Genomic DNA, 26,235 nt, shown 5'->3' on the forward strand with positions numbered 1-26,235 from the left:
TCATATTGCTTTTGTTCTTGGTTGTAATATATTACATTCTATTTTATTCATTTTCCAATAAAAATCTTCTAATTATTAACAAATCAGATCAAATCAGATCAAATAAAACCATATACATTATCGCCAATTATAAATTCCATTTTAAATAATTTCCAGGGATTCCCCATGTCCTGGTTGTTTTCAAAGTGTCCATGTTTGCAGCCCTCACTACGTCTTGTGGTAAAAAAATCCATAGTTTAACTACTTGCAGTGTGAAGAAGTACCTCATTTTGCCTGTTCTGACCCAACTCGTTAACAGTCCAATTGTTTGTTAGCAAATCAAATACTAACCTGTGTGAGTGTGTTTTTTTAAAAAAATTACTTGACTCCTTCTAGAGGTGTAAACTTGGGTAAAATATTGGGGAGGGGACAAGTTAAGTTACACCCTGCACAATCGATCACAAGGCGTGGCACGCATACACCATTTTAATGGCAATGTCCATCACATTTTTTTTGGGGGGGGAGGCAGCCCCCTCAAATATTTTATGGGGGGGAGGGCAAAGTGACCTCAGCCCCAAGGAGTTGGCTCCTATGACTCCTTCTTTATCCCTTTAGCTTTTTAAAAAATAAATAAAAAGCAGGGGCATATCAGTTCATTTGAGGGTGCATTTTACATGTGAATTAAGAGGACAAAATAACCAGTGGAGTACTGATTCAGGTTTGGGAATCAAGTTAGTTAAATTCAGGGAGAAGCATCAACCAAGATCCATTGGCTTGCATTTTGTATTAATCTTAGGGTACTGAAACTGAATTAATTTTCTTTCTTTTAACTTGAAGAGAAGACTTGTCAGCATAATTTCAGTCCCCTTCTTGCCTTTCAAGTGTGAGTCAAGGAAAAGGAGATATTGATGGTTCTACGTTTTAGATTATTATCACATAAATCTTCTTGGTTTTCTTTTATGGTTTGCACCAAAGGTGTAAAACTTATCAAATGTATTAGCAAAAAAACTCTACTTTGCTACGCCAGAGCAAATCCACTTAAACCTCAAATAAATACGGAATCAGATTTAAAACAAGCACAAGAAGATCTTTTCTTTATGAACTTATGAAAAGAACGTACAGCTTGAACAAAAAGGTTTAAGTAATATCAAAACTTTTTTTCAAACTTAGTGAACTTCTTTCATAACCAAACTTTACGATTCTTTAAAAACAAAGCTATGCTTTATTAGATTTGCACTAATTTAGCCCACAATGAACCTGAAGCTCCCATGCTTCTTTGCATCTATTCCAATGGGACAAATGAGCAGTTCAGCATGGCAAGTTTTAGGGCTGACACCTATCTGCACTTTTAATGCAGAATTAGGATGTTCCTCCTGTTCACTTGTATTAGCATCTAGAAGAAGATGGAAAGCTCCCAGCCCTGGTAAACGAGACAAGCACCATTGCTTAGAGCAGGGACCCCGGGTCCCCAAATGTTGCTGGGAATTGTAACCATTGTCCCTGACCATTGGGTCTAAGATTGCTGAAGAAGATGGGAACTGTAATCAAGCAAAATCTGGAGACCCAAGGTCCCAACATCTGGAGACACTGTGGTGCAGAGCGTTTCCGAACATACCCACTCATCTCTTCTTTTTCCTTGAAGTTTGGGCAAAAGGCTTTTTAGTTGCTTCACCTTGCTGTAGTCTATGGTCACAGGCAGATTAGGGTAAACTTTGCTCAGAAACTGAGATGAATGTTTGTGTGTATGAACATTTTACAATGTTCCTGCACTGAAGTAGATCTAGCTTTTTGAGGGGTACAGGAGTCTCCTAACAAACCACCCAGAATGATTTTATGTAATCTGGTGGGACTATATTTGTTATGCTTCGGATTTAAATGTCCAGTGTTCATATCTGCAGCCCCACTACTTACACTGAGAAGGGCAGATTGGGGGTGGCAGTGGCAGGAATAGTCAACCACTGGCCTTTCTATTTGAAGGAGGATAGAGACAAAACACTGCCTGTAACACAGCTGCATTGACATATATCTAGTGAAATATCAGAATGGCAGTAGGTGTGCACTAGGGTGGGAAATCGATCAGTTTCAGTTTTTCTCTCTTTTGCATTTCCCCCTCAGAACAAAGTTCAGTTCTCCACATTTTCACATAAGTTCTTTTTAAGTCACCATGAAAATTCATCAGTGAATTTTTCAGAACATTCATTTTTGTAAGCTATTTTTCCTGATTTGCAAAGCAAAGTAATTTTACTTAATGTAATGTATTTTTGTATGCTATTTTCACTAATATACCCATTTTCATGCACACTTTACCATAGTATATGCATGTTTGTACACATTGCATGGCTGGAGAATTGCACTGCAAAAAAGTGTATATTTCTAAGGATGGCTTGCTTTGGTTTGTGCATTGTCTCAAAAAGTGCAAATTAGGTATGCTTGCACTTTTGCACAATTAGGTATGACCTGAAATCCCCACCCCTTATCAGAACACAATTCTACATCTCAATATCAAACTCAGCTCAACTTTAACACCATTTTCCAGCAGGCTTGGAAAAACATGCAACACAGTGAATACATTCTCTTCCCTTGAGTATTGGCATCACAGTGAAAGCTTGGTACATTTATGATGTAATTCTCAATGCCACGTGTAAACACCAAGACTACGCCCGTGCTAATGTTATTGGGGAGGAGGGAGAAGCAAAATCCATTGTAAAGAGATATTTGAAGTGTGGCCTCTTGGGTTGTGTGCTTTACTATGCATGTATATTGTAAATCACTGATTCATTGTGTTGAGTTTTAAATATTTGTAGTTCACATTATTTGTATTAATGGATTCTTGCCTTTTTATGCCTGAATATTTTCTAAAGAAAATTGTGAAAGTGTAGCAGACTAAAAAAAAATAAAAATCAATCTTTGCTAATGCACTGAGTAATGGAAATGTGTCATTTTGTATCACATCCCTCCCCAGTTTTCAGAACTTTAAATGTAACAGCTCTCTTTCCAAAATTATTGGCATATGCTGTTGCAACAAACTATGGGGCCAGCAAGTGAATGATGCATGACTTCACTCTAAACTTCTAAAAAAATAAGAAAAGGAATCTTGTTCATGTTAGGAATGAGTTTCATTATTTTCAGCAAGCATGCTTTGAAGGCTCAAAACATTATTTTGAAGAATGGCTGTGGAATTAAAGTTTCATTTACTAAAAAAAACTTTAATAAAAATGCAAATAATCTTCTTAGTTAATATGTCAACAGTGGTAGAGCATCTCTTTATAAACATTATTTTCAATTAGTGGAGTCATTATAGTCAACATTAAAATGACAGCATAACTGGAAGGTGATACATGAACTAAGTCTCTAATAAGTTAGGGGGTGAAAATGAACCAAAAAAACAGCACAGCACCACAAATCTTAAATAACATGGCCTAGGTCCAAAGATGAATGCAGGCAGCAGAGACCTGTGTGCTTACTGCAACATGTCAAGGTCTCTCTGTCCCTGAGGAATAGATGGCCAAGATTTCCCAGCTGCACAGTACTGAACATCCATTGGGGGTGAGCAGGGATAGGGGTCACCCAGAATCTGACTATTCACTCAACACAACAACAAGGAAAGCTTAATAAATGCCCTCATGTTTTGCTGCGGCCGTTCACGTCTCTTCCTCACTTCCAGAAATTTAATTGCCCAAGCTATATGTTTAGAAAGACACAGCCCTAAATCCTCAATCTATGCTCCACATTGTAATTTGAACTGTGGGGATTAGATCACCACAGGCAGGTAGCATGGACTACAGGGAATACTAACATGGCAAGCCATCTTGTAGCAACTCCATCTAGCATAGCATTGTCTCCTCTGACTGGCAATGCTTCACAATTCTTTTAACTGCAGCTACCAGGGATTGAAATTGGGACCTTCTCCATTCAAAGCATGGACAGAGCTCTGGTCCTGTTTCCTATCATTTAAAAGAGGTCATGTATGTCTTTTGGAACCCCAATGCCAAAGGCAGTTTAAATCATGATACTTCCCACTTGTTTTCAAAATACATATCATAGAATCATAGAGTTGGAAGAGACCACAAGGGCCATCGAGTCCAACCCCCTGCCAAGCAGGAAATGTATGTATGTATGTTGCTGTTGTTGTTAAATTAAATTTGTATACCCCCTTCATCCGAAGATCTCAAGGCAGTTCACAGCATAAAAAAAAAATATAAAAACACAACATATAAGATAACAACAAGAACCAAACCAAACCAAAAACCTCATCTTCTACAAACAAATTTTAAAAAGACATAGAATGTTGATCAACCAAAGGTCTGTTTGAAGAGGAATGTTTTTACCTGGTGCCTAAAAATGTATAATGAAGGGGCCAGGTGAGTTTCCCTGGGGAGAGCATTCCACAAATGGGGAGCCAATGCAAAAAATGGCCCATTTCCGTGTTGCCACCCTCTAGACCGCTCGTGGGGGAGGCACACAAAGAAGGGTCTCAAATGATAATTGCGGGGCCTGGGTTAGTTCATATGGGAGACGTGCTCCTTGAAGTATCGCAATGGGTCAATAAGAAAAGGCACGTGAGAGAAGAAAACATTGGAATCCTTCATAGTTTGAAGAGGAAATACGGTGTAATGATGTCCATGGAGTATTTTACAATTTTCAGATGTACTCCTCTGACATTTTCAATGTTCCCCTGAAATGTAACTTGTGGAGCAGCCTTTGGAGTGAAGGCAGATCCCCTGGCTCATGGCAGGAAATGGTTATACATTTCAAAATGACTGTTTTGAAAAACTGGATGCCCCATATTAAAGACGAATGTTGACAAGTTTCCTCTATTCTGTGTTTCTAAACAAAACAAGAGAGCCTTGTGGGGAAGGAGATCAGCCAACAGCCCGGAGGTACCTTTGCTTCCATGTACACACCCAGCTGGGCACACAGCTGCCTGGTGGCGGCCATCTGGGTGTGTCTAATTAGAAACTGCTTGGAATAGGCACTCACAAATGCTATTAAGAAGAGGTTAGGCAGCAGATGCAACTCAAATCCCCCCTGGCTGAAAGATAAGGCAGCCAGAACCAGGGGATCACCGGGTAATCAGGATATTGTTATTACACCTCCTGGTGCTTTCCTCCAATGAAATATTCCTTTAAAAAGACCAAGGATCACTTGTGCTTGAAATTTACATAGCGTCCTACAGAGACAGATGATTACGGAGAACAGGAAACATAACAGCAGCAAAATGGCACACTGCAATATTATACATAATGTATTGCATGCTGGCATGCCATAGCTTAGGCTAATGTGGTCTCCCCCGCTTTGTCATTTTACACCCTGCTTTTTAAGGTTGCCTTGCCTCATCCTTTTCTGCTCACTTCATCTGATACCTAACATGTAATTTATTGTTTTAGACCGCCATTCCCCTTGGATTTTTTTTAAAGGTGCCACTGTTTGTTCTCCACAAATGCTGAAATTCCAAGTATTGCTGACCAAACAACAACAATACAATACAAAGAGAGGGAGGGGAAGATTTCCAATGCAAATTCTAAGTTCAGCTTCATGGAACATGAATTATTATTTCTTTCCCCTCATCTCCTCAGTGTTTAAAATGGCCTGCACTGTGATGAGCGAAGGCAGCAGGGAGTGATGTAAGGTAGCAATGACACAATATGATGTTTAGGTGGTGGCGACGGGGCAATCAGAATGCATTTCTCTTGTGCAGCGCCATCAACATCTTTCTGTGCCTATATCCTGTTCACCCCCTTACATGCAATCTCATTCATATTCATAGACAGGGCTTTTTTCAGCCAAAAATCACTTGGGACTCAGTTCCAGCACCTCTCAGGTTGGCACCATTGCAATTATAAGAGAACAAGTGAGGTGTTCATGGTGAGTTCCAGCACCTCTTTTTCTAGAGAAAAAAATAGCACTGTTCATAGCCTTATGAATGATGGGAGTTGATATAAAAATATTATTATTGGACCATTCATTGAGTGGGGGATGCCAGGAAGAACCCTCCCAAAAAAGCAGAGAGTGTAAAAGAGAAATTTATCTGAAAATGTTGGAAGAAGGCTGCCACTTTCCTTATTTACCGTAATCTCATTGAAAAGTTCCCCCTCCCAATTCTCTGGATTTTTTAAATTGAGAAAAGAAAAGAAGAAAAGAAAAGAAGCCCTGTAACACTCATTTACTCTGTTTCTAAGCAACATGCTGATTGTATTTCCTGGGATACCTTGGGAATAATGCCACATCACATCACTCCAAAGGCCTTCTGAGATGTATGACTGGTGGGAAGAGGCACAAGGTTATCATTACAGCATCCTGCAGGCTGCATTTCTTGATGAAATCCAGAATCTCATCCAGAAACAGCCCCCCCCCCAACAATTTTGGAGATATCTTCCCTCTGATAGCAGCAGAAAAGCAGCCCCATTTATCGGAGGGGGAGAGTACTCAAATATCACTGTCACAAATATACAGTCTAACAATCAGCAGTCTAATTAGCAGTCTAACAATTAATTACCATTACTTTAGTGCTGTCACCTCCCTCTGCTGCACCCTTTCCTAACAACAAACTCATCTAATCCCTGGTTCAGAAGTAGTCAATGCAGTACCCTTCAGATATTTTGGTTTACAGTTCCCATCAGACTCAGACAACCTGGCCAATAAGGAAGATGGAAGTTGGAGTCCACAACATATGGATGTCATGATGTTGGCAACCACTGCCCTAGGTTTATTGCTGGCTGGACTTTAAAAAATAATAATCAACAATTAGATTGTTTATCAACACTCCTTAGAATGTCCACTGTAGAATGTCTAAGGAAATCACAAGATTTTGCCAACAGTAGTGTTTTTAGTGAATCTGAGGGTATCCTTGGGTGAAACACCTGAGAAATCTGAGGAGAAGACTAAACAGATTGGATAAAGCAAGCAAACCTTTTCAGTGGGGTTCCATGTACCCCTAGACCAGAGGGAAATGAAGCTCAGTTTCGTCACACTTAGGCTGTTCTTTAGTTGTCTGTTGTTGCTTAGTCGTTTAGTCGCGTCCGACCCCTCGTGACCCCATGGACCAGAGCACGCCAGGCACTTCTGTCCTCCACTGCCTCCCGCAGTTTGATCAAACTCATGCTAGTAGCTTCAAGAACACCATCCAACCATCTCATTCTCTGTCGTCCCCTTCTCCTTGTGCCCTCCATCTTTCCCAACATCAGGGTCTTTTCCAGGGAGTCCTCTCTTCTCATGAGGTGGCCAAAGTATTGGAGCCTCAGCTTCACGATCTGTCCTTCCAGTGAGCACTCAGGGCTGATTTCCTTCAGAATGGAGAGGTTTGATCTTCTTGCAGTCCAACACTCAAAATTGGGGATCTCAGTATTGTTGGTCTTTTAATCTCAGTACACTGAGATTACGAAATTGCATTCACAAGCACTTGACACCTCAGGGAGTTTTGCTTAGGGGAGGCCTAAAAGGGTGCATTTTTACCACCATAATGACAGATCCTATAGAGTGTGATCTTGTGCCATAGGTCTCAGTAAGAAAGCCTGCCAGTAGCTGTTTGCTTGCCAGTTTTTAAGAGCTCTTGTAATACACTTCATTTTTGTAAGTGATTCTGCTGAAGTGTGTATTGGCACCATCCACCTCAGCAATATCTTACCCATTGGTATTTATAGCCATCGGTCACAAACAAGGAAGGAAGGAAAAGTGAAGAGAGTTCATGGCCATTTGTAACAACAAGCACCAATGTGCTCATATCACAGAAACTCCTGGCAATGAATGAGAGATGTCAGAACAAATGCATCACAGCAAGCGCAAGGACTCTGGGGGAAAGGAAGAGAAATGTAATGGCAGGAATGGACACATAAAGAATCACCCACATGGGAGACAGCCTGACCAATTTCCAGTCACAGCTTAAAGCAATCGCTCAGAAGAATATGGGAAACATAAAAAGGAAATCTGCAGTGATGGATTAATATACACACTTTGATATTTACACAGAAGCCTCAGAAACAAATCAGAGACAATTACCAGACCACACATGTGTAATTAGCCGACTTGCCAAAACATGCCTTTTTAGCAGCACATACGGAATGGAGCTTGAATGAAGGAAAGAACTGCCTCTCTCCCAATTCATAATTCATCCAACACTGGGTCACCACCTAAAGGTAACTGGCTCTCATCATAGGTAGCTAGGCCAGTGGCTGTTTGCAAGTTGGAAGAAAATAGGCACAAGCCCAACTGGGAATTCAGCTCCTCATATAGCTGAATGTGTCTCTACCTGTAGGACAGCTTTGACCTCCTCTAGAATATGGAGGCTATTATTTCACCACATAACAAAAGAGGAGGGATCATGTTCTTATTGTGAGAATTTTGAGACACTGGTGATTTGCAGAATGATGATTATCTTGACATTCAGTGGTGCAATTTAGGTAATTTTAAACTCTGAAGTTAATGGTCTGGTGGAGGAAAGGAAGTCATAAGATGCTTATGTGGATAGCATCTCTTACTTCAAAACGTGGTAAGCCAGCTCTGCTGTGTTTGAGGACTTTCCCGGTCATTCTTCTGAGCAGAGACCTGGATGTCTGCCCCCAGTGTCCTTCCATAATGACACCACAGTTGATATTATAGTGATATTATAGTGAGGAACTGATGAAATATTTATGTTGATATTACAGTGATATTATTATATAGTATATTATATATATATATATATATATATATATATATATATATATATATATGCTTTCGTAGATTTTCACGGGTATAGGAATGCAGGTTTTGGTGTCTTCGGGTGTCTTCCCGTGTAAGAGTCGGGGTGTCTGTGCGACGTTTCGACGAGGTCTCACTCGTCATCTTCAGGCTGGTGCTTTCGGCTTCTTGTTACTGGAACAGAGCTCTGTTCCAGTAACAAGAAGCCGAAAGCACCAGCCTGAAGATGACGAGTGAGACCTCGTCGAAACGTCGCACAGACACCCCGACTCTTACACGGGAAGACACCCGAAGACACCAAAACCTGCATTCCTGTACCCGTGAAAATCTACGAAAGCAAATATATATATATATATATATATATTATATTATATTATATTATATTATATTATATTATATTATATTATATTATATTATATTATATTATATTATATTATATTATATTATATTATATTATATTATATTATATTATATTATATTATATAGTGATATTATAGTGATATTACAGTTGATATGATAGTGATATGATAGTGAGGAGCTGATGAAATACAGCAGAATGGCATTTCTCTCTCTATTCTTTCTAGTAATTGCCAGACAGCAATCTATGGGAAAGGCCTGGGAATATCATTTGTCACAAAATCTAACCTTTCCAAGCTCTGTGGTAAAGGAAGCATCCATTGCTTCAAAGCCTTTGCTATTAAGGAACACATGTACTCAACTACACGGTGTTGCATGAAAAATTCAACAAGAAACAAAAACAGCAAGTTGTGAAATCTTTTCCTCACATATGTAAATATTGGAGATAATGTTATCAGTTAAAATTTGTACCAACTTTTACCCCCCCACAGACACCTTGTTTGAAAATGTGTAAGGTCACACAGACACATATAATATTACTTTCTGGGGTAGACCAGCCTGCAAATTAATTCTCCGGGATTCAGAAAGGTTATTTGCTGTTTTCCTCATCCATTACATGCATGTGTCAGTTTATGTAAAGAAGAGAATGAGAGAGACGTGTCAGAAAAGATATGGGGCCAATCAAGAACGAGGTGACACCTCTAAGTGAACTATGTCAGCTTAATATGTAGTGGGAGCTTTTCCTCTGGTTTGAACAGTTTAAAGACTCCCTAGCTTGACTGAGATTTACACAGCACATTGACCAATCATTGGCCTAGTTGTATAACCTTCATTAGCTTTTCTGGGACTACCCACATAAATCCTAAGGAGAATGAGAGAACAGCCCCATTGTCTACAAATCATCGCCAAGCGTTAGAATGGCTCCACACTTCAAACCAAAGCGATTTACTTCTTTGGTCCTCAGAAAGAAGTGTCCTGGTCAAGGCATTCAAATGGACAGACCTTTTGCAGCAGCACCATACCAAAAAGAGTAAAGTACAGAAAATCCAAATCATAGGGTTGGAAGGGACCTCAAAGGTCATCTAATTCAACCCACTGCTAATACAGGAGAGCCACTACTACACCATCTCTGCTAGATTGCTACCTAACATCTGCTTAAAAGAAAAGTCCATTACTTCCTAATACAGTATGCTCTCCTGTCTAATAAGTCAAACTATGACAAAGTTCTTTGCTAGATTTAGTCTAAATCCCATTTCATATAATTTTAACTGATTGGTTTGCACCCAACCCAGTGGCGTAGCGTGGGGGGTGCCAGGGGGGCCGGCCGCACTGGGCGCAACATCTGGGGGGGGGCGCTCGCTCGCTGCCTCCGGAGTCGCCAAAGAGCCTCGGACGCAGGCTGTAGCGGAGCCGCATGTCTCGCGGAACCGACGAGCTGTGCGCGCGTCCGGGCTGAAGGCGCCCGGCAGGCAGCGGCTCTCAGCGCTTGCCGCGGAGGACGCGCCAGGCAGCCCCTCTTCACAGCCCCGCCTCCGCCGGTGCTGCTGCAGCTGCTGGGCCGTTGCATTTTCCTCGCCTCTCTGCCCCCCTCCTCCTCCTGGCAAGCGGCGTCGTTTGGGCAGCAGCGCCAGCGGCAACTCGCAGGTTAGGGGGTAGGGGGGGCGCAAATTACTTGCCTTGCCCCGGGTTAGGGGGCGCAAATTACTTGCGTTGCCCTGGGTGCTGACAACTCACGCTACGCCGCTGACCCAACCTAGTACAGTGGTACCTCGGTTTAAGTACAGTCTGGTTTAAGAACGATTCAGTTTATGAACTCCACAAAATCGGAAATAGTGTCCCGGTTTGAGAACGTTATCTCGGTCTAAGAATGGAATCCAAATGGTGGAAGGGCACCGGCAGCGGGAAGCCTCATTAGGGAAAGCGTACCTCGGTTTAAGAATGGTTTTGGTTTAAGAATGGACTTCCAGAACGGATTACGTTCGTAAACCCAGGTACCACTGTATTGCAAAAGAAATGTAAGGCACTCTGTTGTGTATCTGAGACCCCTTCAGATCTCTATTATATCAGAACAGGGGTGCCAACTTGAATGAAATATTGTGGGAGGAGGAAAGCACCCCGCTGCATAATTGATCACAAGATATTGCGCATGCACAACATTTTAATGGCAATGCCCATTAACTTTTTTGGGGGGTGGTGGTTTGGGCCCCACTGATATCTTTTTTGGGGGAGGGAAAATGGACCTCAGCCCCTAGAAGTTAGCTCCTATGTTTTCGGGAAAGCAGGGTTGCTTTTAATGTTGCCACACCAGCTCCATGGCTGGCAACACAAATGTGCTTGGATCAGGGTCTCCACTGCAACTTGGGGGTCATTGTTAAGATCCAGTAGATCCTTGGTCACTCAGCTCTGCCCAGTTACCTTCCAAAATACTTCCAGTTCAAGTCTACTTTCTGGTGGGGATACTGCCAGCAGTAGCTTCAACATGCTCATGCTTTTGATGGGCAGAGACGGGATTTCTACAGCAGCACAGCCTCCCTGTCAGTAGAGCCCAGCACCACCAGATGAAGCTGAGCATATAGGCACCGCTAAGTCTCCCAAACCCTCTCCAATGGGGCAGATCAGATTGCTCTGCCTGGGATCACGTGAGCTGAGCAACACAAGTTCATTTTCACATCTAATTCCTCTTCCAGTTAAGGATATGTGAGCAGAAGCTTGCTTTCATACAGATTCTAGGCAGATCAAGGGACCTTACTCAAAACAAGGGCTCCCCCCCCCCAGTCAGAACTCACTGAAACTCAGTTTTGGCACCTCTCAGGAGGGAGGTGTTCATGGTGAGTTCTGTCACCTCTTTTCCCAGAAAAATTGCACTGCTCAAAATGCCTTACTTATTAGCAAATAAAAACAGAATCTGTGGTCTTTTCAGATTCCTGGATTACCCCAACGCAGCAAAAACAACGTGGGAAGAAGCAATTATAATTTACTGGTCTCTGTAGCTATAGCAGGTGCAGTACCCTTCAGAGGTTTGACTTCACTCCCAGAGGCACATTTGTTGTCTCTAAAGACAGACAGACAACACAAATATCCTTACTGGATAAACCATTATTTGCATAACATATTCTTCATTGATGACGTGTGTCCCCTCCTGGTTTCCACTGCTATGCACTGAATTGTGTTTCTAATTTACACCCACCCACCCATACATGGATTTTCTCACATAGCAAGAAAGAGGGAAACAAGGATCATATTGTCAAAATTGCAATGTGAGGGGAGGGATATCTTTTTTTACCCTCACCGCTTGGATGGCATCCAGGCTGCAGTGTGATTTCACACTCCCTTGAACTTTGTAATAATTTTATATTAGTGATTTATCTTCTTGAACCAAAAGACATCATTCAATCTTGTGAATGTGTATGCAAAAGACTCCATAAAAATAAATCTAAGGTTGGATTCTGAAGTTGTATGCGTGTTGCAAGAGTGCTATCTAGTACCTAGCAAATGCTGGGCAAGTTTGTGGAGCAGCCGTTCTGGTTGTTGCTCACTTCTGTATACCCACATTCATTTCTCTTCTTCATCCCCTTCCTTACTGCTTGCCCCTTTCCTTTCTGTTTTGTTTTCTTATTTATGCAAAAAGAGGTAGAATGTTGGTGGGGATTGGAATACAAGGTATTGATGGATCCCTAAATCAGGAGAAAACAGTGTCATCCACCAATGCCACTTCCAAGAAGAAAGGGAATTTAAAAATCTGTACCCTAACCAGGACAGGTTCCACAAATACATTCTATTACTTTCAGAGCCTTCCACCTTGCTAATGGCACCCAGTGTTGACAAAGGTTGACTGCCAATACAATTCACATAACGTTGGTTAGGGAAGAGTGACCCACATATGTCAATCATATTCTGTATATTGTGGTATAATGGTAGTGTAGCATGGTAAGCTCATAATCTCAACTTTGGGATGTAGGCAAATGAAGAAGGGAAAATCAATAGCATTCTTCAGCTGGTGACACAGTTTCCACACAGCTCAAGGTATTGTGGTTATTAATATGGTGCATATGGAAGCAATTAAAAAAATGATTCATTTTAGAATAGAAAAATCACCCATACCAAAAAAATATGGTTCCAAAGCTTTACTAATAGAACTTGTTCGAAAACAGACTTATAAAAATTAGGATACATCCCAATAGTTGCATAAAATCCTGTGCTTATCCAAGCATAGGTTCAGCATCTTAAGAATATAAAATTACTTCAAAGAGATCTGAGATCAAAGGTCTTTCTCTCCACACAGTCTCCATTACATCATTTGCACCCCTTTATCTTGTGGCTTCAGAACAGACAACTCCCTCAAAATGAAGATTTGCCACTGAATACCTTACTCATGTGATCTAAAGTTAAACATCGTGTAAGGGAGAGCAGAGGTACATTCTCAGTTAATTAGCAGCCTATTAGGCACTCAGAGAGCCTTACTTAGCGTCAATGGAAATTTATATGTTCCCTTTAACAATACACATACATGGTCATTTTCTATTTCAATGTGCAATTAAACAACTATACCTAACATTGTGAACCCAGCCCAATCATTCAAGTCTCTACTGTTGCTGGAGTGTTTTCCCCACAGTGAAAGGAGTGAATTCACACTGAAAATATTGGTATGAAGACAAAGTCGGGGGAGAGCCCATATTCTGCCACAGACCCTTCAAAAGAGAAGTCAGTTCTCCAAATTAAGCTTTGTCACCCTCCAGTAATGGTCATATAGCTCATTTGTTAGAAAGAATAAAAAATGATAGTGAGGCCTATAAGTAGTTTTCCAGAGCTCAGGAACAAATGACTTGTCAACTCAAAGGCAGAGTAATGGCTTTGAACATATCACAAAGTACCCTCTTAGGACTGAAATGGCAGGTTACACAATTAACAGACCACATAAAGCAGCTAACATGGATGACTATGATGCAGTCCACATGGATTTAGGATGGAGAATTTCTTCTGCCAGTGTAGGGATATTGCAACAGTGCAACTGGCAAGGACTCCGGCATAAATATTTAGGAATGCTGTCACTCCCTTTGACATCAACAGGACTAGGCTTGTTTAGAACTACATGGTCCATTGTAGCTAGTTTGTGAATTACACTAAGCCTGCATAAACTTATGATCCACTAAGCCAAATGCAGACTATCTGCCTGTATGGCAACATATCAGGGTTTTTATGCCTGCTTGGAGCAGCATTAAGAAGGCTGCCAAGCACCTGGCAGGCCACAATATACGGCTGGCAGGTTGTCTTCAGCTAGTTATGTGACATGTCATATAGATTAAGCCATAGGCCACTGATGATCTGGCTTTTGAATTGCTAGGAATCTCTTCCCTCCCGTTTGTCCAGCTGTGAGCCAATTCTTCTCCACACTGAGAGAAAGAGATCTAAAATATACATTGCAAAAAGTCGCATGACCATATTCTGATAGGGATATGGTTCCTGTCCCTTTACTTGTTGCATAGAAGAGAAGATCTGGCGGAAGCAGCTTGCTGTCATGAACGGAGGCTGCAGCTGCCAAAATTCTGTCCTCCATACAACTACCAGCAGTCCAAGTAGGAACAGAGGAGAAAATCATTCACATTTCTAAAGCGAACAAACTCAACATGCCATTCTCAGACTTATGTACATGTGGATCAACCAGATAACACATTTTCTGAAAACTGCGATACAGTTTCAGTTTGAAGAATGTGCACCAAAATGCCTATTTCAGGAAAAATACAAAATAGTATGTTTTAGTGTAAGAATGCATGCAAAAGTCATGCATCTGAAATGTATTTTGTGTGTGTTTTCTTTTTTAAAAAGAAATCAACAAAAACGGGAAAGAATGGATGTAGGACTGAGTGCAAGCAAAATGTAAATGGAAAACACTTAATCAATATATCCCAAAACACCAGTGTTCTCCTTGGCATCTAGTCGTACTAATTGTTAGCCAGGACTTTGGCAGCTTATGAAACACTGACATAGTTTAACACTTTTACCATTCTACCTGGGATAAGTTTTTCACTCCTCTATTAGCAAGAACAGTTCATATCTAGTAATGACTTTGACCATGCTAATATATGGTTTACTAAATTTGAGGATGCCAGGAATGTAAATGGGTACCCCTACCTTGCCTTTGAGATGGGAAAGGGGGTATGCTAGAATCACACAGCACCGATGGATGCTGGAGACTGAGTTAACCTTGTCTAGCAACAGCCAGGACACTGAGTCAGAGGCTACAGTGTCAATACGATCACTGAACTTGAGGTTAGCAGGCAGGAAGCCCTCTAGAGCAGACCCAATAACACAGCTACATGTAAAAATAGAGCCAACACCTTCACAGACATCTTTCCCCAGGTCTAACCAAAGGAATGCCCCAACACTACCTTGCCAGTCTAATAACCCACTGACAATTTCTGCTCCTGTTTTTTTGTTGGAATTCCCCTGCATCCATAGTATAATCACAGGATAAACTGGGTGGAGCAATGGGTGTGACTCTGATATTTGTGTGGCAGGCCGAGGCGCCAGCTTGAGATGGTGATGGGGGGAGGGGAACCCCATGCACATAACATCAGGACGTCCCAACTTCATGCATCAGGACACAGAGCTAAACACAGGGCCGTCTTACCCATAGGCACTAGGAGTGCCATAGCAGGCTCTTCTGCTGCAGGTGGCTCTGCGCCACGAGTTCAGGGATGACTGAGCCAGTGAGATGCTGATTCGGCCGGCCGGCCAGCTCCGCCCTCCTGCACACCTGGGACTGGGCACCGGGGGATCTTTGCACCCCGGCACTGCATATGCTTAAGACAGCCCTGGCTGAACATGGCAGCCGTGTGGTTTGCATGGCCAGCAGCTCCGCTGCCTCTTATTGACACTGCCACTGGCACGAAGCTGTTTTGAGCCTCCTTCTCCTCCTGGAGGAGAAGGAGGCTGTCACTGGAAACACGCCATGGTCGGCCCTGCACTTCTCCTCCATGTTTTATGAACATGAAGAGGGGGTCGGCCCCTGCCCCCCAAAATAGGGGGGAGCAAGATGGCACGGGTCTCTGGAGCTGGCTCCCCCTGGTGGTAGGCTATATCCCAATCACACAAAAGCCAAAGGTTACTAAAGACACACACATCTCTCCATCCAAGTGTTGTTACAGTTAAAGAGACCATTCCAGTTAGGCAAAAGAAGGCATGGAGCAGGGTCATTGTGTGGGTCAGTAGGGTGCAGCCTGAGGAGAAAGAAGGGCCTGGGGAGAGTCCTAAAGATCTGATAGGGAAGCTGCATTCAGCCCTCAGGACTGAGGTCCTCCACCCCTTCCTTAGACAATCCTCATTCCTCTGCGATTTCAAATTATTCATCACCTGACAATGTTATTTGCAGCCTTAGAACTTGTGTGTGCTTCAATACGGCTTAGCTCCCAATGTGCTGAAAACATCCAATATACCTACCTTATGACCCCAGTAATTAGAATTTTATTGCATTTTTAAAACATCTACAAATCCCCCTCCCTGCAAATGCATAATCACAACATTTCCCCAGCACCAGATGGTCAAGATTTACCATGTTATCATCCTCAATGCATTTTCTCAACTTGATTTGGAAGAGTGGGTCCCCTCCTCTTCTTTACAACATGTAGAAGGCAATGTTCCTCCTGCTGCTTTAATAGCAGCAGATGGGTGAGCAGCTAGATCATCTATTATTTGAAAAGCAAGGTGTTTTGTCTCGCTGGATTATGTTCAGTGATTATTGTTGGTTCAGGACTAAAAAGCTGTGAATGGAGTATTATATATATATATAGAGAGAGAGAACTACATGCAAGAGCTATGACAGAGCATCTGCTGAAAACTGTCTGGTTCGCTTTCAGGCATGAGGGGACATAGAGTGGAAATCACAAGGGAAAGCGGATGACTCTGGAGTCACTGAACCAAAGAGGGAGTAAGCAAGTTGCCTAATTCTAGCTACAGTGTCTTTAATACCTCTCATAGGACTAAGCAGTGGGAAACAGAGAGTTTGCAGACAAGCTTTTTCCTGTTGCTTTCAAATGCCTGGCCTTGAGAATCAGCAACAGGCATTTTCAAAAGCACAGAACCTTTGCATGGAGAAAAAGGGGTTGATAAGAATGCAATGGAACTGCCATGAAGGCAATAAGGAGCAGGGCTGGATCTACCCTTTTTACAGTGAGAAAAGATGAGCATAACTATGTCAGTGATGCTGACCTGTATGAGAGTTGTGGCATCAACACAGTTATGCACTGAATGATTTGCTTGCCCTCTGTGATTACTGAAATTTGGTGTTACCAAATTGGTAGAGAAAGCCTCAGAGAGGTAGCTACCGAACTGTTCAAGTAGTTTCTAAACTGGCTTGATGTCTAAGCTCAGGCCTTCAAGCTCTTCAGGATGGAAACAGAAGCCACTGACATCTGTTTTGACTTTCACTGTGTGCATGAATCTGAGACACAAGAATGTTTATTTGTCCCAAAGCAAGATGCAAATCGAACCACAGAGGAAACATGCACTTCCATCAGTTAAGTTCTCCCACCACAAATCCATTAAATAAATGCATATATACCAGTGAAAATAAAATGCATTACTTTAGTGGTAAAGGGACCCCTAACCATTAGGTCCAGTCATGGCCAACTCTGGGGTTGCGGCGCTTATTTTGCTTTATTGGTCAAGGGAGCCAGCATACAGCTTCCGGGTCATGTGGCCAGCATGGCTAAGCCACTTCTGGTGAACCAGAGCAGCGCATGGAAATGCTGTTTACTTTCCTGCTGGAGTGCTAACTATTTATCTACTTGCACTTTGACTTGCTTTCAGACTGCTAGGTTGGCAGGAGCAGGGACCAAGCAATGGGAGCTCATCTCGTCATGGGGATTCGAACCGCCGGCCTTCTGATCAGCAAGTCCTAGGCTCTGTGGTTTAACCCACAGCACCACCTGCATCCCTATTTTAGTGGTAATTGCATGTAAATATACATATAGTGGCCAAAACTGCATAGAAAACTGTGTACAAAAATGTGTGTAATGGGGGAAATGCACACTAAAATGCTAACAAATTTTCTTGAGGTGTGTCACCTCAAACTGACACAGAAATGTGGAGATCTGAACTTAAGAATGGAAAAATGAGATATAGAGAGAAACTGAAATAGATTCACCTAACCGTACATATGATTGATAGATTTTTTTATGTTCCTGGATAGATGCTCTGATGAGAGAGAGAGAGAGAGAGAGAGAGAGAGAGAGAGAGAGAGACAGTCCAAGAGCAATAGCAGATGTTCTTGATGGATGAAAATGATTATCAGTATGTATTTGTTTAATATTGTAAAGTAGGGCCAGATGACCAGTGGGTCATGTATCCAGATCTAACCTTGGAGCTGCAATTTTCAGACTGACAACTGAGCCTTCTTCCCAGGGAGCTCTGGGAATTGTAGGTCTTTGAAGGGAATTGGGTTGCCTAACAACTCTCAGCACCCTTAACAAAGTACATGTTCCCAAGATTATCTGGGTGAAGCCATAGTGGCATGGTGCTGTTTAAAATGTATTGTGTAGGTAGGGCCTAAAATTGACATAATGGCAAGACTAAGATGCATGGAATGTGATCAGGACATAAATATTATCTTCTGGTTCCAGATATGTGAAGGAAAACTCCACAGGGATCTTAGACTATGTGTTCCGGACCAGTGGGAATTAATCCATACATAATATGGAAAAAAATATGGGCTAAGTGAAAGTATGGGTCTCAGCCTCTCCTATATTCCTAGACCCCACCTTTATCCAACTCTTACCTGAAGGCACCAATTCTGCAACATCTTTGGCCTGCCCTAGATCTTTTGAGTCCAGACTGGCTTTGCCCAAGAGGCAGAGGCAAAATCACAGCAACCAAAACAAGAAAAGAAACAAATCCATGTGGCAACCAGAGGTGCGTTTTCCCTTTTTACAATATCTACCATCAGTAATTTTCCCCCTCTACTCTCTCATTAAATCAAGCCCCTAATGTTCACTTTGTTATCACTCTGACACTTCCTGGGGTTTGGTACTATCTGCTTTATTGTGGATATTTCTATACATAGAATTGCAGTCGTTAATCATGTTTGGTTTGCTGATTCCCACTTGCTTAGCATCCTTAAGTCTTTCCTGCTTTTCGCCCTCCAAGGCTGCTGATCCCTTGACTGACTCCTGCAATCCATCAGTGTCTGGTCTTTAGAACTGGCTTGCCCTGCTGCACAGGGCATCTTGTGCCCCCCCTCTCACACAAAACAGAGTATAATACACTCCAAAGCAGGAAAGGGAGGAGAGGGGAATGGAGTGCTTTAAGATAAAGCAGTCGGGGCATGTGCCAAATATCCATTATAATCCGTTTAAATCTCAGCTTGCTCTCATTATCTCCAATGTCTTTATGAGAGTTCGACGACTGGGACATTATTGCTTGTCATAAAGCGAGAGCTGCTTCTGTGATGGCAACCTTTGCTTACTTTCTGATGTGAGAAATATAAATAGATCCGAGCTAATAGGAGAAAAATAGCTCAGCATCTGGAAAGGGAAAATGATGCTCATAGCCACTCAGTCGGTAGCCAGGGAAAAAAAGTCATTTCCTATAAAATATAGTTAATGTTTACAGCCATTTGGGCGACTGGGCGAAGTAATCCATTTAAAAATACACTTCAGGTTTAGATCCACTTAGTGGTACAGACACTTTGCACACATTATATTTATTCCAGCTCCAGTGCGCTCCCAGCGCTGGTGTTTGAAGCCCAGAGCACATGACATTTCAATCCATAAGTATCCTGCAGTTTCATGAGAAATGTTGCTGTTTGATATACTTTCCTTCAAACCAGCTTCCATCCAAAAAATAGGGAAGGAAATCCGTTCACAAGGTAGAAATTCTGCAAAACCCATTATCAATATAGTGGGGTGGAAGAACTGGGGGTGGGTCATATTTGGCAACCAATGCACTCCTTTGGTTTCAGATAGTACATGGGTAAGGTAAAGGTAAAGGGACCCCTGACCATTAGGTCCAGTCGTGGCCAACTCTGGGGTTGTGGCGCTCATCTAGCTTTATTGGCCGAGGGAGCCGGCGTACAGCTCCCAGGTCATGTGGCCAGCATGACTAAGCCGCTTCTGGTGAACCAGAGCAGTGCACAGAAATGCCGTTCACCTTCCTGCCGGAGCAGTACCTATTTGTCTACTTGCACTTTGATGTGCTTTCGAACTGCCAGGTTGGCAGGAGCTGAGACTGAGCAACGGGAGCTCACCCCATCATGGGGATTCGAACCACCGACCCTCTGATTGGCAAGTCCTAGGCTCTGTGGTTTAACCCACAGCGCCACCCACATCCCTCAGTACATGGGTAGACGAGTCTAAAAAGTTCAGGACACAATTTTTTACAGCTGACTAGCAGCTATGTTGGCTCATATACAAGAAGTAATGTATTTAGCACTAAATCTCAAAGTGTATATTCCATTCTGACTAAACTAAGCCACCTGCACCTTCTATTCTTGATACTTCGGTTTGGGAACAGACACAATGTCTGAGCATTAGAATATTATAGGGTTTTATCCATGTTCCTGATTTAATAGCTACCCTAACATTATCACAATCAAACTAAATATTTAAGTGATCAATACTTGTTTGTTTAACATTTTATTACACAAAATATGGGGTTAACTTCAGGGCAAATGTCAGGTTGTTTGCCCCAGTTACCAAGGCACCTAGTTCTGGTCCTGCTATCATTTATTCTTCATTTTTTCATCCACTTTTGCTACTCTGTTAATAAACACTTTTTTTCTGTTTGGAAAGTGAGGAGGAATTAAAGAACCTTTTAATGAGGGTGAAAGAGGAGAGCGCAAAATATGGTTTGAAGCTCAACATCAAAAAAATGAAGATCATGGCCACTGGTCCCATCATCTCCTGGCAAATAGAAGGGGGAGAAATGGAGGCAGTGAGAGATTTTAATTTCTTGGGTTCCATGATCACTGCAGATGGTGACAGCAGTCACAAAATTAAAAGACCACTGCTTCTTGGGAGAACAGCAATGACAAACCTAGACAGCATCTTAAAAAGCAGAGACATCACCTTGCCGACAAAGGTCTGTATAATTAAAGCTATGGTTTTCCCAGTAGTGATGTATGGAAGTGAGAGCTATGAAGTGAGAGCTATGAAGTGAGATTTAGGTCCAGTCGTGGCCAACTCTGGGGTTGTGGCGCTCATCTAGCTTTATTGGCCGAGGGAGCCGGCGTACAGCTCCCAGGTCATGTGGCCAGCATGACTAAGCCGCTTCTGGTGAACCAGAGCAGTGCACAGAAATGCACTGTGAGAGCTATGAAGTGAGAGCTATGAAGTGAGATTCTATGATTCTATAAAGAAGGCTGATCGCTGGAGAATTGATGCTTTTGAATTATGGTGCTGGAGGAGACTCTTGAGAGTCCCATGGACTGCAAGAAGATCCAACCTATCCATTCTTAAGGAAATCAGCCCTGAGTGCTCACTGGAAGGACAGATCCTGAAGCTGAGGCTCCAATACTTTGGCCACTTCATGAGAAGAGAAGACTCCCTGGAAAAGACCCGGATGTGGGGAAAGATTGAGGGCACAAGGAGAAGGGGACGACAGAGGACGAGATGGTTGGACAATGTTCTTGAAGCTATGAAGATGAGTTTGACCAAACTGCGGAGACAGTGGAAGGCAAGAGTGCCTGGCATGCTCTGGTCCATGGGGTCATGAAGAGCTGGACACGACTAAACAACTAAACAACAACAACATACTGTATGACCCAAACCAAGCTGCCAACCAACATTTAAAAAGCTGGTAGAATCACACAATATCTTAAACATCATCATCATCATCATCATCATCATTATTATTAAAAAAGAAAAATCATTTGTTATGGTTGGGGAAGAATTTACAGCGACAAAACAGTTAGCAAGGTGCATTAAGCAGATGCTTTCTCAGTTGTATACAACTCTGACAGGACAAATTGCCAGTGCATTTCTTTATTCATTTTATTGGCATGCATTTTTAAACTTGCAACCTGCTCTTGCTCTTTGAAACACTATAAACAGATGTTCTGATGTACTAATATAGAGGTCACACTTGTTAAGCATAAGTGTGGAAAGAATTGCAGGGGATTCTATTTTCTTTCTGCCTTAGCCAGCAAGCATGCATAGAAATGATCTAAATAAATAAGATTTGTAACTTGAAGCAAAATATAATTATGGGGTCAACAGGAAACAGCATGGACTATGACTCAACCCCTGTAAACATAGATAGCAAGGCAGAGAGTGCAGAAAACTAGACTGTGAAGGACGAAAAGGGAGGGGCAGATCTCCTTCTCCCCACCCACATTCTGCTGCAAGGCACTGATAGTATCCGTGCACGTTCAATATCATTCAATACCATAGTCTCATGCTGAAAGCTATTTCTAATCTTGATAAGAGTAGTCTATCAGTAGAGGCCTCAGCTGTCAGATGCATCCAGGGAAGGAGCAAGGTCTCAGTGTCCAGGCAACAGAGGAGAGAGGAGGCAAAGAGGAAAGCAAATGAACCTGGCACATTAGGATTATAGCTCAGTAATGCAGAGCACTAGGTTAACATGGAGAAGCTCCTGAGTTCATTCATTAAAGGGATAAGGTAGCCCTCTGGCTGAGAAGCTGGAGAGACATTCCCCAAACCAAAAGACAATACTGTACTGGGCGAAATGAACAAATCGTTGGGGTGCTGCACCATTTGCAAGTAGAAGGAGTCGGATTGTGGCCATTGTGAATAATTAAGAATGTTTCAGGGAAGGAACACATTCCAAAACAAACCTACAAACCCCTTAATAACCAAGTATTAAACACCTTTGATAACACCTTGCTAAACGGTCTTGGCCCAGTATACGTGAAGGAGCGTCTCCACTCCCATCGTTCAGCCCAGACACTGAGGTCCAGCGCCGAGGGCCTTCTGGCAGTTCCCTCACTGTGAGAAGCAAGGTTACAGGGAACCAGGCAGAGGGCCTTTTCGGTAGTGGTGCCCGCCCTGTGGAAAGCCCTCCCACCAGATGTCAAGGAAATAAACAACTATCTGACTTTTAGAAGATATTTGAAGGCAGCCTTGTTTAGGGAAGTTTTTAATGTTTGATGTTTTATCATGTTTTTAATATTCTGCTGGGAGTTGCCCAGAGTGGCTGGGGAAACCCAGCCAGATGGGCAGGGTATAAATAAAAATTATTATTATTATTATTATTATTATTATTATTATTATTATTATTGCTAAGCGAGTGAAGGAGATGGCCACAGATACACAATCAGGAGCAACCAATTGCATATACTCCTCGGGCCTCCCACTGCCATGTCTGCAGCAAGTAATTGCTGTTGATATCTTAAAATGGTGGTGATGTAGAATATTTGTCTCACTTGCTCAAGTGTACTCAAACCAGAGGTGTGCATCCATTATCCAGTATGGTATGATGTCTCCAACAGTTCCTACACAGGTCTATGCTCTTTGAGTAGCTACTACACAGAACTAATTTAATACTCAACCTTGAACAGCAGAGGTCATGAATGCCAACACTGACAGAATATCTATATGTGGTCTGAAGAGGATGCTCAGTAATAGATTGGGTTTTAGAAAGGAAGCTGAGGTAGAAAGTGTGCCAGTCTACATCCTTAAATAATGCTTTTAAAGCAATTTAGGAGACAAAACGAATGGCAGGAAGAGGAAATCTTAGATGAAAACAACAGTTTCATTTTGATAATTTATAAAAAAGATGCTATTTTTCTTAGCTTACCAAAAAAAAAATCATACAGTTATGACACATTATTTGTTTCAGCTGCAAGATCACCCGGAGGCGAAAGAATATCATTATCGAATAATTCATGTATCAGAATACTAAATACTGGACGGCAAAGTCTTACATTAGCAGAAAAGCTAATGTTTGTTGCTTAGAAATTGTTGGTATTGCTAATGTAAGACTTTGCCGTCCAGTATTTAGTTTTCTGATACATTAATTCTTTGATAATGATATTTCTCCAGTCATCCAGTATATGTATATGGGAAGTCCCTCTGATTTTTTTAAAAAAATTGGAATGTAATTTGCTCTTATTTGTTTGTATTGTGGTTTGATTTGCTATTAATTGGGATGGATTAATCAAAATTATTTATATAAAAAAGAAATTTTTGGTGATTAATTTAGCAGCGGAGGCATGACTTGGTCATTATGAGTATGGCTCTTCTTATCGCTATGTGTATGTCAAACTCTCTGATCGCTTCCCCCTTGAACTTAAAAAGGGTAGCACAAGTAATAATAAATTCACTCTCAGTTTTGCCCACATACGCAGAGAAGTCCTGATTTAAATACTGATTGAAAGGTCCATCATAATAACTTGCCCTCAAAAGGGCATGCCCATCCAAACACCTCCCTTCTATGTTTTGCCTCAAGGGGAAAACAACAGCTTTTTCTGCATGAAGCAGAAAAAAATAGCAAGGGGTAAAGTTAAATCCACATCTCACTAAGACTCGATCCCCCACACTACCAGGGGAGCATAACAGTAACCCCATGTAGTTGTATTGGCCCCATGTGGGACTTCTACATATGAGACGTGTTTATGTTCAGGCTCCATTTTTGTAGCTCTCATGAGCTGCATATGCAGTTGACACATTACCAAAATAATGCTGCTTTAAAAAGAGCTACTGTCATCATGGAAATCTCAGTGATTGAACATACTTCACACACATGGAGGAGACAGGTCACCTAGAAATGAATGATCTGGCAGCAGTGACTCCCTTCCATCTTCCTGGGGCAACTTGCTGAGAGAGCCACTTCCAAGCTGGAGAGGAGGTGGTGTTGCAGGCAAATGCCCTCCCCACGCACATGGGGGCTGACTCCAGCCCCCGCGAGACTGAGGGAATCCTTGGGCACGTCATCTCTCTGTCCAGCCAATCGGCTGGGCAGGGAGGCGTGGCCCAGGCTATTTAGGGCCGGCGCGGCTGAGGATTTCCCTCTCTTCTTTGTTCCAGCTGCTCCGGTTTCCCACCCTGCCTGCCCTTAGGTTTGACTCTCTGACATTCCTATGGACTTCGGTTGGTTGGTAGGGGTATTGTTATGCAAATGAGAGGGGGGAAGGAAGCGCCATCACCTTTCCCCAAAGCGAAGGGTAGTCCGGTAAAGGATTCCGGGGGGCGTTGCCCCGTCCAAAACCTATGGAGGTGTGGGCCTAAGGCACGCCCCCGAGTGGTGACCCCGGGGGAGCGCCTGGTTGATGTACATCAGCAGAACTCCCCCTACTGGTGGTTAACCCTTGCCAGCCTTCATGCAATCATGCTGAAGCCGGTTAGTTGATAGGACCAATGCCTAAGCCAATTCCGCTTAATTCTGCAATCAATAAAGTTGTGGCCTTTTACGCCCATTAACCTTAAATTCTGTGTCCTGTGTCTTATTTTCCAAGGGGGGAGGCGGGACTCGCCACGCAACACCAACATGTGTGAAGATACCCCTCAACCACAGGTGTGGGGAGCTTGTAGCCCTCTAGATGTTGCTGAACTACAACTCCCATCACCTGTGGCTATTGGCCATCCTTCCTGGGGCTGATGCTCAACAATATCACCTCTCTGGGCCAAGTGGATTATTTTGAGTACTTAATTGTGCATCTGTGGAATGCTATTACTTTAGATCCAAAAATTGTTTACATTAATGTATGAGTTTGTATTAGTGTTTACATGTATATCATCTGAACATGGATTAAGTTTGTTTTATTTTTGCTGTGCCATATGGGTCACTTTAAGAAAGATATTCTGTATCTGTGGATTGCCAACACCTGTAACCCAATCAAGAAGAAGAAGAAAAAGAAGAAGAATTTGGATTTGATATCCCGCTTTATCACTACCTGAAGGAGTCTCAAAGCGGCTAACATTTTCCTTTCCCTCCCTCCGCCACAGCAAACACTCTGTGAGGTGAGTGGGGCTGAGAGACTTCGGAGAAGTGTGAGTAGCCCAAGGTCACCCAGCAGCTGCATGTGGAGGAACGGAGACGCGAAACCGGTTCCCCAGATTACGAGACTACCACTCTTAACCACTACACCACACTGGCTCTCAATATTGTGCTTGTCCATATAACCCTACTTTGTAACAGTTGCTGCTTACCGCAGCTACTACCATGCCATAAGATCCACTGTCCTGTAATATCACATATGGTATGTACAGTTATTTATGGTTTTATATTATTATTGCTGTAAAACGTGTGAGATCATGATATTGTATTTATTTG

At 42.4% G+C, this 26,235-nt stretch overlaps 1 protein-coding gene across 4 annotated transcripts in view; it reads right to left on the reverse strand.

The window, feature by feature from the left end:
• CDH12 (cadherin 12) overlaps positions 1-26,235 on the reverse strand; it is a 666,500-nt gene that overhangs the window by 80,202 nt on the left and 560,063 nt on the right. The gene's annotated exons all lie outside the window — the stretch shown is intronic.

Source organism: Podarcis vaucheri, assembly GCF_965113315.1.
Source record: "Podarcis vaucheri genome assembly, chromosome: 8".
Lineage (NCBI taxonomy): Eukaryota > Metazoa > Chordata > Lepidosauria > Squamata > Lacertidae > Podarcis > Podarcis vaucheri.